This window comes from Haemaphysalis longicornis, unplaced genomic scaffold, assembly GCF_048455015.1.
Source record: "Haemaphysalis longicornis isolate Haplotype H1 unplaced genomic scaffold, Haemaphysalis longicornis Haplotype H1 scaffold_2, whole genome shotgun sequence".
Classification (NCBI taxonomy): Eukaryota; Metazoa; Arthropoda; class Arachnida; order Ixodida; family Ixodidae; genus Haemaphysalis; species Haemaphysalis longicornis.
In genome coordinates this window covers 100,129,473-100,142,004 of record NW_027526295.1, presented here as the reverse complement: position 1 = coordinate 100,142,004, position 12,532 = coordinate 100,129,473, and the positions used below count along the sequence as shown (strand labels likewise).

Genomic DNA, 12,532 nt, shown 5'->3' with positions numbered 1-12,532 from the left:
CCCACCCCGCATGAAAAATTATGTTAGTGTGTGTGTGTGTGGGGGGGGGGGGTAAGAGGCGAGAGAGAGGAGTCACCCCCACCCTTCTGCGACTGCCACTGACTCGGATGTATATGTATATGTATATGTATATGTATATGTATATGTGCATGTACATGTACATGTATATGTGTATGTATATGTATATGTATATGTATATGTATATGTATATGTATATCTCTTGGATGATCTATATGTATATGTATCGGGATATGTACATGTATACGTGTATGTATATGCCCGCAGCTATCGTTAGCTGCCGACGGCACTCTGGCTTCGGATTACTTTATCCAGCATTACCGCTGCTGCAAACCCGGAAATGAAGTGGCGCCATGTACGGCCGAGGTGTGGGTCCCGCACATGCAATTGGGTGTGCGTGGTCACGACATATCTTGGCCCGTACTAAGTTCCCCGAGCCAAAATAAAAGAAATGCGACCGTTGTGACTATGACCCCTTCCCCCTTACCCGGCACCCGTGGAAGACCCTTTCCCCAAAGTACCGCAGCCACAAAACAACCTCGAGCGCCTCACGCAGCCGTCGGCGTCTTGGTAGGTTAGCGACCAGCAACGAGGCCAGAAAGCGAAGTTGAAGTGACTAAGTTTGATGGCCTATTTGCCTTTCATGTCACAGCAGGACCTCTCGTCTTTTACAACGGTAGGATGCAGCCTTTTTTTGTGTATGCCTTGGGTTAAATACCATTGCGTTTTTCTTTGAACCAACTCTCTTTCGCTTGTCCTTGAAAAGATTCTGCCTGTAGTAAAGTCGCACTGTTAAATGAAGTCGTTTCAAACGGTAACCACAACTTCGACTCTTTCGTGTTGCGCCGACACGCACTGGTAAGCTAGCGTTGACGCCGTCTTTGTCATCGCCCGCGTGCAACGAGGCGTTCATGCGGTGGGTCATAGTACACGCATCGGCTCCGAAGCGTATCTGCCTTAAAAGTATACCCGAACCCCTTACTCTCTCAAAATACGCATGCAATTTTTGATGATTTTTTTTACGAGGCTTAGCGCTGTAATCTATGGGCATTGGCTCGCATTTGTATGATTCCGGCAAGTGCACGTTCGCTCGCGTCGACCATGCTTGCGAAGTTGTTTCGGTTCTCGCTTGAACAACAAAAACGAAACCCCTCCGAGGACAATTAAGCACTTCCCGTAACTTGTTAATGAGTAAGCAAAGATTCCGAAGTGAATGTGGCTGAGTGTGTAGAGGGCCGATGAGGCGGTGCGGCCGAGCCCACGTTTATTTCGGTTGCGTTGGTTATGCCTTGTTGAGGCGCGTAGAACGAGGGTGCCGTTCCCGAGGTGTGGCGAATCTGTACTAGCCGCGAGCTGGCCGATCTGCTGATGATGATCGTGACGCTGGTGAAGATGATGGTGGCGCTACAGGGCTCCCCGACCTGTTTGTTGGGCTCGCGTTTGTTGGTCATGCGAGGGTGGACAAACCGGCGACGTGCAATCCACTGATGCCGTTGAAAGGCGTGGTGGTGTGGATGAAATCGGTGCTATACCATAGTGGTTTAGGACCGTAGCCTCCAGATCGTCGTATGCACGTACGCCTGGGGCCGGCAGCTGGATGCGCCCAGTGAGGTCAGCAGGTAACTTTTCTAAAGTGACGCGGTACCTGGTTTCCTGGGACTGGATGTCGTGAACATAAAAATGGCTCTCCAGGACGACGAACCATGCAGCGTGGTTTCTGATGGCGCCAAACGGAATCAGCAAAGGAAGGTCTGGGAGGGCGGGGAACGTTCTTCGCGTGCCGTCGTCCGCGTTCTGGCTGGGGAAGCAGCGTTGAGAAGCCATGGCGAAGCCACTCGACCGGGTCACCAAATTGTAGGCGGCCGATGAGGCGGTGCGGCCGAGCCCACGTTTATTTCGGTTGCGTTGGCTATGCCATGGACTTGTTGAGGCGCGTAGAACGAGGGTGCCGTTCCCGAGGTGTGGCGAATCTGTACTAGCCGCGAGCTGGCCGATCTGCTGATGATGATCGTGACGCTGGTGAAGATGATAATGGCGGTACAAGTGTTAACTTCGTAGAGCCCTCTGCGGCGCAAGGCTTACACACTAAACTTTTTAACACCCTTAAAGGTGCTAAAAGGGTGCACTCAACATTTTGCACCCTTTTTGCACCTTTTAAGGACTAAAACATTGCTCCGGCACCCAATCATGAGGGTGCCACATATTAAGGGGTGTAAATCTTAACATTTTTACACCCTTTAAGGTGCAAGGAGGGTGTACTGAACATTTTGCACCCTTTTTGCACCTTTCAAGCACCCAAATATTGCTCGGGCACCCCACCTCGAGGGTGCCGAAATTCAGGGGTGTAATCAACAGTTTCATAGGGTGCTACGACCGTTAAAGGGGTGCTAAAAAGTATTTCTTCTCGATTGGGGTGTTACCACGGCACCTTATCGTTAGGGTGCCTAAAAGAACGGTGTGTGAATGCAAGAATTGCAAAATTGCACAAAAACAGGCTGAATGTTTAAACCGCACATTGCACTATTTCACCGCCCGTTCAGAGAATAAATATGAACTCTCCACATAGACCAGGGGAAAGGCTCTAAAATTGCTGTTCGTAAATTGAACAAAACGTGCTGAATGTTTAAATTCCACTCTGCACTAATCTACTGCTTCGAGTGTATCACAAGGTTCGTTTCGATGTCTGGGTGCACGGGAAGGAAAGGCTACAAAATGCCTCTTGTAGTCCTATAAATAAAACGTTTACGCGAGGCATCGGTGTCCTCAACGAAATCGAATTTACCTAAGCATTTGTTCCCGTATTATTATGCCCCGGGCAAAAATTCCAACAAGACTTTCTTGTTGGGCTCACAGCACGCCTGTGGGGCCAATACGAAGTTCTGTCGGCACTCTATCGTTCCAATAGCCTAGTCTTCCAACAGGGAGTTTAACCTTGATGGCGTTTGTGGGGCCAATGAGAAGCTCTGTCGGAACTCTATCGTCCCAACAGCGTAGTCTTCCAACAGGGAGTTTAACCGTGATGGCGTTTACCGGCTCGCCAACACGATAAGTCAACGCCAACAGACGCCTCGTTCGTAATCAGCGGCGCGAGCGCGCCATCAGACAGAACCGACAGACGCCCTGAAGGTGGTTTTTAGGGCCTAAACAGCATGCAGCGTCTATGTCTGGCATAGACGCTAGACGTCAACGTTTGTGTTCTGAATTTTCCCTTCAGTAAGTAACAGTCAGACGGACGATAACATAACTATGTGAAGATATGCTTTGGCTCATACCACGGCAAGCGCAATCGTTTGTGGCTGCAGCCTCGGTTGCTCTTCGTCCACAACAAACTGAATCGGCTGTACAGCTTTCTTCGAGGGCGTGTATGCAGGGGTTCTATCTTCCTTTTTTGCGCAGGCCGACGGGGGCGGTCGTGTAAAATCATTTTCGCTCGTCGCTGCCGTAGGGTTGCCACCTTCCTGGTTTTGGACCAGCCCGACCGGTTTTTTAAACAGCGGGCCGGTTGCCGGTCCATATCTAAAACCAGCCGTCATCAGCCGGTTTTTTGGCTTTTGTGCCGTGATTATGCCCGTTTTGGCGTTTTATAAGCGTCAATTCAACAAATACGTGAAGCTGCGCAAAGACACGCGAGCAGAGAAAATACGCGGGCGAGCGCGCTGCCTCAGATGGAGGGGGACCTAAGGGAAGAACAAAATAACGAAATTCTACCGCCGCGGTCAGCAATTGCGGTTACTTTTCAGTGAAGCACATGCAGAGCGATTAACCAAGCTCTCAATCACTTTCAGTACAAACGTTATGTTGATTTCTCTCTAAGAAAACACTACAATAAATGGCACTGCATGTTAAAAAACATGGCGTCTTTTTTCAACACAATCCCCCCCCCCCCCCCCCCCCCCCGAAGGCCCGTTTTTTTTTTTCTGGGAAAGGTTGTAACCCTACGCTGCTGTTCTGCCTACCTGCTTGCTGTACCTATTACGTCGCCGCCACCGCAAATCCCCACTTGTTACAAACTCAGAGGTTTTCGCACTGTTAGCAGTCGTTTTACACGATGGGTTTGATATGGTTTGATGCGCCTGACATGCCAGGAGTGACATCGCTTGTAGTATTAGAGCGACGTTGCTTGTCTGCAAGACGGTGCCGGTCAAACAAGCGTTATCAACGCCATAATTCTAACGGCACATTCCATTTATTTCGTGGCTGCCGTGGCTTGCGCAGAAAAGGTCGGGTTGACTGCGATAGCTTTTCTTGAGTCAAATAATGGAGCTTTGGCTCAATCGCTTGCAGCGCTAGCAATGCGGCCTCGTCTGCAAGACCGGTGCGTGAGAAACAAGCGTTAGGACAGCCCCAATTTCAAAAATGCAGCATAAACTAGACCATCGTTAAAGGAGGCGATGACTAGACACAAGCAACAATATTCGTGGACAACTAACGTAAGTATAGAGTTGTTTTAGGCGCCTCGAACACCGCTCGCCGACATAGCTGTTTGTTAACGCGTCCGTTTACTGTTTTGTAGGTCAATGGTTCGAATCCTCGTCGAACGTGTTTTTTTTTTCTTTTTTTTTTTTTTTACGTGAGGGTTTCATTAGCTCATTTTTTAACGACCAGGGTAAGCACCTGTTCCTTGCTTTCTATCACGCCGACATTTACCGCCCTCTTCCTAAACCCAAAGTAGCTCGTTTTCTCGCACGTTCTCTCTTGAGAAGCCCGCCGTGAAAACAAAACCAAAACAAACGTCAAACCTCTTTACAATATCAGTATATATGTCAATTACTTTATGTGTATTCACTTTTTGTGTTTAAAAACCTTAAATTTAAGTTATAAACACATTTCAGACTTTGAAAGCAGGAAGATAATTACCGACATTACAGTACTAACACAATTTTCGTCAAACCTAGAGGTGCTGCATTTGAAGTCTGGCAACTATCTCTCACTTTTGTGTGTGTTTTTTCATGGCGTTTTGTGCCGAGTGGTTGGTGGCGTGATTTAATCTGTTTTATCTATTTCAAGCTTAAATCATAGTTATAGAAGCTTTATGGGTGATGTCTACCCTTCTAACCTACGCGTGTGTTGAACATGGGGACCCCGGAAGAACGATCATCGCCGGATAAAATACTGCGCGTCAAAAGTGGATGACATTGCATCAGAACAAAGCGTGTTCGTGTGTCCGCGAGATGAAGACGACAGTGAAGGAGAATTTTACGTTGGAAACATCGTTTTTGCTCGGGTAAGTACGCATTTTTTATTATTCTGTATTTGGTTGGAACGAGTTCTGGTGTTTATGGGTCAGTAATTCGCTAGACCCCCATCTCGTTTGCTCTGAGAGCCTACGTGAGTTAGTATACTTGTTTGGCGCCCAGTCCACCGTTTCCGCAGAAGTCGGCATCAATTTACGCTGAAGCTAGACCTTGGCTACGATGCTCGCGCTATGGTACACGGCTGCTAATAATTTCACATCACGCAAGGCTCTTTAACACCGGGGCGTTTGTTTATGTGTCTCTCAAACAGTGCCTTTGCGGTTGCAGATCGCAGTCGCAATTTCGCGTGAGTGGCACAACGCTGTGATTAGTCCTCCCTCGTGAATACCCGCGGTATACCAAGAAATAACATGAACAGGAGGTTCCCTGGAAGTGCATGTGAAAGCGCGTACACGTGATTCCATGGCTGGCGTCTCGTAGGTGGGTTGAAATCCCCCCCCCCCCCCCCCCCCCCCTTCACGAATTCCGTGCAGTGCGCTTCGCAGCTATTGCGCTCGCGAGACCAGCGACCGTACGCCTCGCGGTCTTCGGGCCGCGATATGTGTGCTGTTCTCGTGAAGCTCGACAACAGCGAAATTGCCGTACTCGCTCGCCAACGCGCCCCGACAGCGTACGCGTCGACCGGGTGCTGATGGAGTTGTGCTGGAAGAAAAGCAGGCAAGAGATGAGGGCGCACAAGGTGTAGTTAAACATGAGAATTTACAAAGTGCAAGGTGGAGAAAATAGTATGCAAGGGCCGGAAACGGTGAGAGAGTTCGGGCCGCGCGCCAGCGAGCGAGTGCGGTAATTTACTTTGCCGAGTTTCACGAGTCCGGCACGAATATGACGACGCCCGTCTGAGAGTTCATAGAGGTATAGAATTCACATACGTGCAAATTGAAGGTGAAATGCGCGCATGTGGCCTCGCAGGGAGTTAGCATAGTCTCGGGGTAGTGGGGGAGATTTCACAACGCCTACGAGGCGCCTGCCGGTTCTGTCAGAGTAGCTCTCGGGAAGTCTGGGGCTTGATATCAGAGGCATATGTATTGTTTAAATTAGTGCAGAAAATTGAGCCAATTCGCAAGTTCTCATTTTCGCAAAACCGCAGGCCATACAGAGACTAACAAGAAAGCTGTAGGCACTCACTCAACTCGATTTATATTGGAGAATTGAACGTGCAGATACAAGTCAGACATTGAAATGGAGGAGCCTCAACTATCACACACCAGTTCCGATTGAAAGCAAGGGATACAGATGAGCTGCTAGCATGCGTTCCATGCAAATTAGCTCAGTAGCTAGCTTTGCATATATCATGCATACCCCACTCACAGTACCTGCGGGTCTAATAAATACATTCTTACTGTGACCTAAATTTCACTTGGGGTGTTCCGGGAATGTTCTTATTAGTGCCTTGGAGGTTACTGTCTTTAAACGATTAAAAATCTACTTGATGTAAGCATTCGTGCTTTGTGTGTGCTCTTCTTGTATTTCAACAAGTGTCAGCACACTCAGATTATGCACCTGCAGGTGCTGCTGCTGGCTGTCCTGGGTCACCTGCCTTCCAGTCCAGTTTCAAAGGCTTTGCCAGGGCCTCCCTTGGCCAACCGACACTGCACCTGCTGTACCCAAGTACTGCCTGGCCTTTCGTTGGTGCTCCGTACGCTTTGCCGCCAGGAATGGTCATTCATCCATCATCTGGCCGCTTGGACCACCCGTTCAGAAGTCAGCGCATTTGCTCGACACATCGGTCCAGGCACTGCTGCCATATCGGTGCACCCACCGATTATGTATTTTCAGGTTAGTTATTGCATGTTGTGGAACTTGCCATGATGTATACCTGTTAGCAGTGCTGTGGCCTCTGATTATTTGAAACATTTTCATGAAGCAGTGCTGTGCGTATGGAGCGTGTCATTGCTTAGCAGAGATATTGAAGAGAATCTGGGGCTGACGACTATAGGGCAAGAAGAGAAATTGAACTGACTTTGAAGCAAGTATCCGTATGTAATCAAGCCAAGCAAACATTTAGGATCTTTCGATATGGTTTTAAACTTGCAATACAAACTGGTCTACTTCAGATCATACTGGTAATAATCATACTATACCGAAAAGTACATCCCGCAGTCTGTAGAATTCTGACAGCGCTTTTTTCGCAGTCTCTCATGACAGGCACTAATCTCAATGGTTGGAAGATAGTCGAGGTAGCACCAGTCTTTAAATCAGGAGACGGTACTTCACCATTAAATTTCCCTAACAAGCACCATATGCAAGGTCAGGAAACATTTCATCCACTCTCAGGTCGCTAATTATTTATAAAATCACAATATCACATTCGAGTATCACCACGGTTTTCACAAGGGTTACTTGAGAAACACAACTTTCCGGATTTGTTCACGATCTACATTGATCCATTGACACAGGCTTACAAACTGCGGTAGTTTTTCTCGATTTTTCTAAAGCATTCAATCGCATTGCACACCACAGACTACTTCTCAAACTTCACCCTAATGTCCTCACTTGAGCAAAAGATTTTCATTCTTCTCAAATGCAGTTTACTTCTAATAACTATATACTTCTTTTGCTCGTGCCACTTTGTTGTCCCCCCAGGCAGGTTGCTTGGTCTATCTTCCATGTTGCATATCCTCCCATGTAGGTCTATTTGCAGATGATGTTGTAATTTATCACACAATTTCTTTCAACTACTACCGTCAATGCTTTCAATCTGATCTTAACACAATTAACTCCTGGTGCTGCAAATGGCTAATGTCGCTTATCTCTAAAACAAAGTGCATGACTTTAACGGTGGCAAGTCTCGGATTGTAAATACTTAATTCATTAACAACAGCCTGATTACCTCTTGAGACAAAGGTGTTTTGGTAGGCCGGTAGGGGAGGGGGGATTGCATGGTGGATTTCAAAAGGTACATCGATTGGGAAAATAAGACGTGTGATTAATATTTTCATTTGCACTCCAAAACTTGCTTTATTTCATATGTTTAACCCACTGCCGTGGCTAGGGTGGTGTGCTGTGGAGGCGAATGTCGGTTAGATACCGCTTGGTGTAGCCGCTTTTCAGATGGAGGCAACACGTAAAGACGCCCGTGTTTGGAGATTTCGATGCGCACAAAAATACCCAGATGGTCAAAATTAATGTGAAGCCTTCCCCTACAGTGCTCCCCATATCCCAAGTGTAGCTTTGGCGTGTTAAACCACCGTTTTTTTTTTCATGTTTTTGGTATAGTACCAGCTGCTGTAGCAGGTGCAACTTAAAGGTAAAATTATACATAATGTTTCCAAGAGCTAAATATAAAGGCCATATTGAAGTGCGTTTATGGGTCTATCTCATAGCAGTAGTGAAAGGTTATATACTCTGGTGCAGGTTAAGAACGCCAATGGCTCATGTGGTGTAGTCCAGTGTTTGACGGAATGCCGTGTAGGCTGGTAAAAGCATTATTGCAGTGATGAAACGTAGGTCACTGACCAAGTCAAGAAAGCCATTTAACGGTTTGTTGCTTGTTCACGGTGAGCATGTGTCGTGGAAAACGAAGCTATATATTGGGCATTACGCGGCGCAATGAGTTTGCGTAGATATGGTGCAGATTGCCATCCATTATGTTGATAATGTTGGGCGTCGTCTGAACAATGAGGGACTCAAGCAGTAATCGAGAAGATAGATTGCACTCAGTTGTCAGTAATTTTGTCTTGTTCCAGTCGACCACGTGTCCCGTCCTCTCACGGTGCTCTGCCAGTGGACTTGTTTTTGCATGGCCCTTGTTCACTTCGTTCCAGTGCTGCATTAATCTTCTGTGCAGATTGCCCGTTTCGCCAATGTACACTGATTTGCATTCAGCGCATGGAATCTAATAAACAATACCCGGAAGCTTTGAGCGTGAGAGGGGGTCTCTCACGCTGACAATGTCAGAACGCAGCTTGCTAGTGGGCACATGCACAATGTATGCACTGCGTGTCTTGAAAATGTGTGTGAGAGTTTCACCGATGTGTGGGACGTAGGTAATTGCTGCACGTTTTGATGCAGTCGTTGTCCTGAACATAATGCCTAAAGAATTATATTCAGAAAGGAGCGAAGAGGGCGACTAGCAAGAATCCACATTGACATTAGCAGGCAGAAGCGTCCACAAGGCCTGTGTCAAAACGTGCTGCAATTCTCGTCCTACACATCAATCAAACTTTCGCACGCATTTTCAAGAAACACATTGTGCACATCGTGCAGGTGCCCACTAGCAAGCTATGTTCTGACATTGTCAGCGTGAAAGACCCCCTCTCACGCTTCAAGCTTCCAGGTGTTGTTTATGTTTTGAACAAAAAAAGTGCCATTTAAACGTGACACCTCCTTCCTTGCCGATTTCTGATGCCTGATTGTTCAGTTTGTGGGGATACGTTTAGCAGATTGCTCACATGTCTAACCTGTATTTGTGCTTGAGCAGTCAAACGCTGATGTTAGCAGTGAAGTAGGTGAAAATTGTAGTTTGATTGTAGTTGTGTGCAGATTACCTACATTGTGTTAATTCGTAGAAAAGCAAAATTGAGGTAACCCTGCTAACTGTTCCGCATTGCAGCATTTTATTATGCGAACGTTAAGGAGTTCAGCTGCTTGTTAAAGGTGAAATAAACAGTGGTACAAAAAGAAGAGCATCTGCTAAGCAGAAATATCTTCACAATCGCAGGATGCCAACGGTCCGCCTACCAACTTGTGTCCTGCATCGTTTCTGCTGGCTGGAGCGGTTCATGGAGCATTTTCCAGCTTCTCAAAGTTTGTGGTCAAGCGCTCCTCCAAGTGAAAGATGCCGCAGAGGGATCTTTTGTTTTAATGCCACAATTTCACGTGCTCAGCAGCAAATTTACTCGTAAGGCTTTTTAAATATTCATCACCCAAGAGGGCATGTTACCTTCGTCTTCGGTGGAATGTGTCTGCACTCAGGTTATTTGTGACAGAAACAAGTGGACCACGTCATGAGAGTCATTGAGGCCTTGTTGATTGTGCATGCTTCTGAAATGACATTTTCATTAAGCTGAATACTTTCCACATATTACGATTTGTGAACAAATTATGGTAAAAGTCATGATTAGTTGTACTACACTGCAGGAAGGAAATGCCAACATACGTTTTAAGCACCACTGATATTTCAGATCGTTGGCTGGTGAGCAATAAAACAAAACTGAAATTTTTTTAAAGTAAAATCAAATATTCGTTGTCACCAGTGCATGACCATAGTAAAAGCTATCTAGTCACCAAATTTAGAATTAGACACGAAATGCCAATAAAAATAGGGAAATAAACTAGACAGCTGGCTACAATAAACCAATTCGTAAAATTCCTCAATGTCTATCAAGTGATGCTTCAGGCGGGTTAGTTAAGATGTCAGTGGGTTTACACACCCAACTTGCAGGGAAGCACATGAGCTCCCAATATTAACATGTTTTTAGTGAAGACCGTCTTCCTTCATTAAGCTGCTTTGCACATTGATGCCAGTCTGATAAATGTCCTGAATTTTGTTATGATCAATCTTTGTATGGGAACCATATATTTTTATATGATGTCGCTGTGTATTTCTGAAACTGTATCTAATCACTAATTCCAATTTGTCGTGGTCAGGTTTTTTCAACTAATTCATAGCTTTTTTAACAATTATGGTATATTTTGTGTGCCTAAAGGAATGCCTCATTGCATGTTTAGCCTATGTAGTGTTGAAAGCGGACATTTTTCTTCAAAGTGGAATGTCGGGCTAGCAACAAGGTACTTCGCGTGCTGCTCACTTTCATTCATGCCATTATTTTTTATATTATCATTTAAAATTAAAAGCCAACCAGTTTGCTGTCGTTTTAATTTTGTCACCTACTTTATACTTTCTTTTTTTTCAACTTTGTGTAAGGATTGACTATCCATATTTTTATGATACCAAGGCGTTGGACTGGGCTAGCTGGTACATGTTTGAATGGATGAAAAACCATAGGAAAACCCAGGACACAGAAGAGAACGACGGGACAAACTTGTGCCGTCATTCTGTTTTAACTGTTTCCTGTGTTTACCACTGGTTTTTTATGCATTCAAACATTTTTTATGAGTTTGTTGAACAGTGATTAGTTTAGGTGTGTTCAAACAATTGTTGGCTGCGAAGGCTCCCTGTAGCATTTGTATAAGTGCTCTCTGCTTTTTTTTTTGAGCCAATACCCCACCACTAGTCTTCATGAGGTGGTCTTTTGTAGAAATAAGTTGAAATAAATATTTGTTTGCATTGCTTTACATGTTTTGAAAGAATTTCTTGTTCATTCTTGTTTCATTCAACCCCGTTTCAGAATCCTGCTTAAGGCATTTCCTCTGTTATTTTTTTTCAGTACCAGGAAGGGTGCTCATCCTCGGTTCTTGCTGAAGCAGCAGTATCCATACTTCACACGTGAGCTCTGAACACACAGTAATTATGGTATGAAACATTCTACCAGTATAAGCCTGCTTTGTAGACGTCATTGTAGATGTCGAAGCTCTTGACAGTGTAGTCCAATGTCTGGTGTAACGGGCAATGTCTACAACTTGTAAAAATTAATTTTGTGGCTATAATGTTTGTGATTATTTTAAAATGCACATCAACTACTATTTAGAATCGCTGTCTAAATTGGCAGCCATTTTCCTGGTGGATACAGAAAGTGAAAAAGCGCATGTGTAGAGATTTCAGTGCACCTTAAATGTCCCAAATTTGCTAAAGCTAATCCAAAGCCCTCCTTGTGGTGCACTTCATATCCCATGTACAGTTTTGCGTAAAAACAGCTAAAAATTTATGATCAATTTAAACTTATTTTAATGTTTTTAAATGCAAATATTCTCAGTTTAAGCTGCCATATTTAGAGTAAAATATTTTGTAACAATTATATAGCTACCAAAGGTTTACAGAAAAGCTTTTTGCTTTTGGTTGTGCACCTTCTTATCAAAAGAAAAATGTTGTTAAGAAAGGCAGAAGAAACCCAACTATGGAAATTAGCAAACCCTGAAGCTGCGGATAGAATGAATGTTTTGTAGAGAATCTTTTGCTGATTTCAGTTCTAGTCAACTCTAAAAGGTCTATCGACGTAGAATGCTTACCGTGAGGCACCTCGTAATACTAGCCAAAACTAATGGGCCCTGGCTGTTGGCTTTTCATTTGCAACAGTGACAAATGACCCCACATCCACCGGCAGGGACATAATGCAAGGCACCATGTACAAGCTAGCCTCACGATAAAATAATGTTTTCTGAACAATGGCATTACATTTCAACCATGGGCTTCACCAGGG

The 12,532-nt window shown here is 45.2% G+C and overlaps 1 long non-coding RNA gene across 1 annotated transcript; it reads left to right on the top strand.

Moving 5' to 3' along the window:
- The first annotated feature begins 4,634 nt into the window (after nt 1–4,634).
- LOC144169058 (uncharacterized) lies at nt 4,635–11,510 on the top strand. Its single transcript, XR_013322350.1, has 3 exons — nt 4,635–5,242; nt 6,780–7,049; nt 9,934–11,510. It is a non-coding gene; the product is annotated as an uncharacterized LOC144169058 (long non-coding RNA).
- Nucleotides 11,511–12,532: the final 1,022 nt, after the last annotated feature.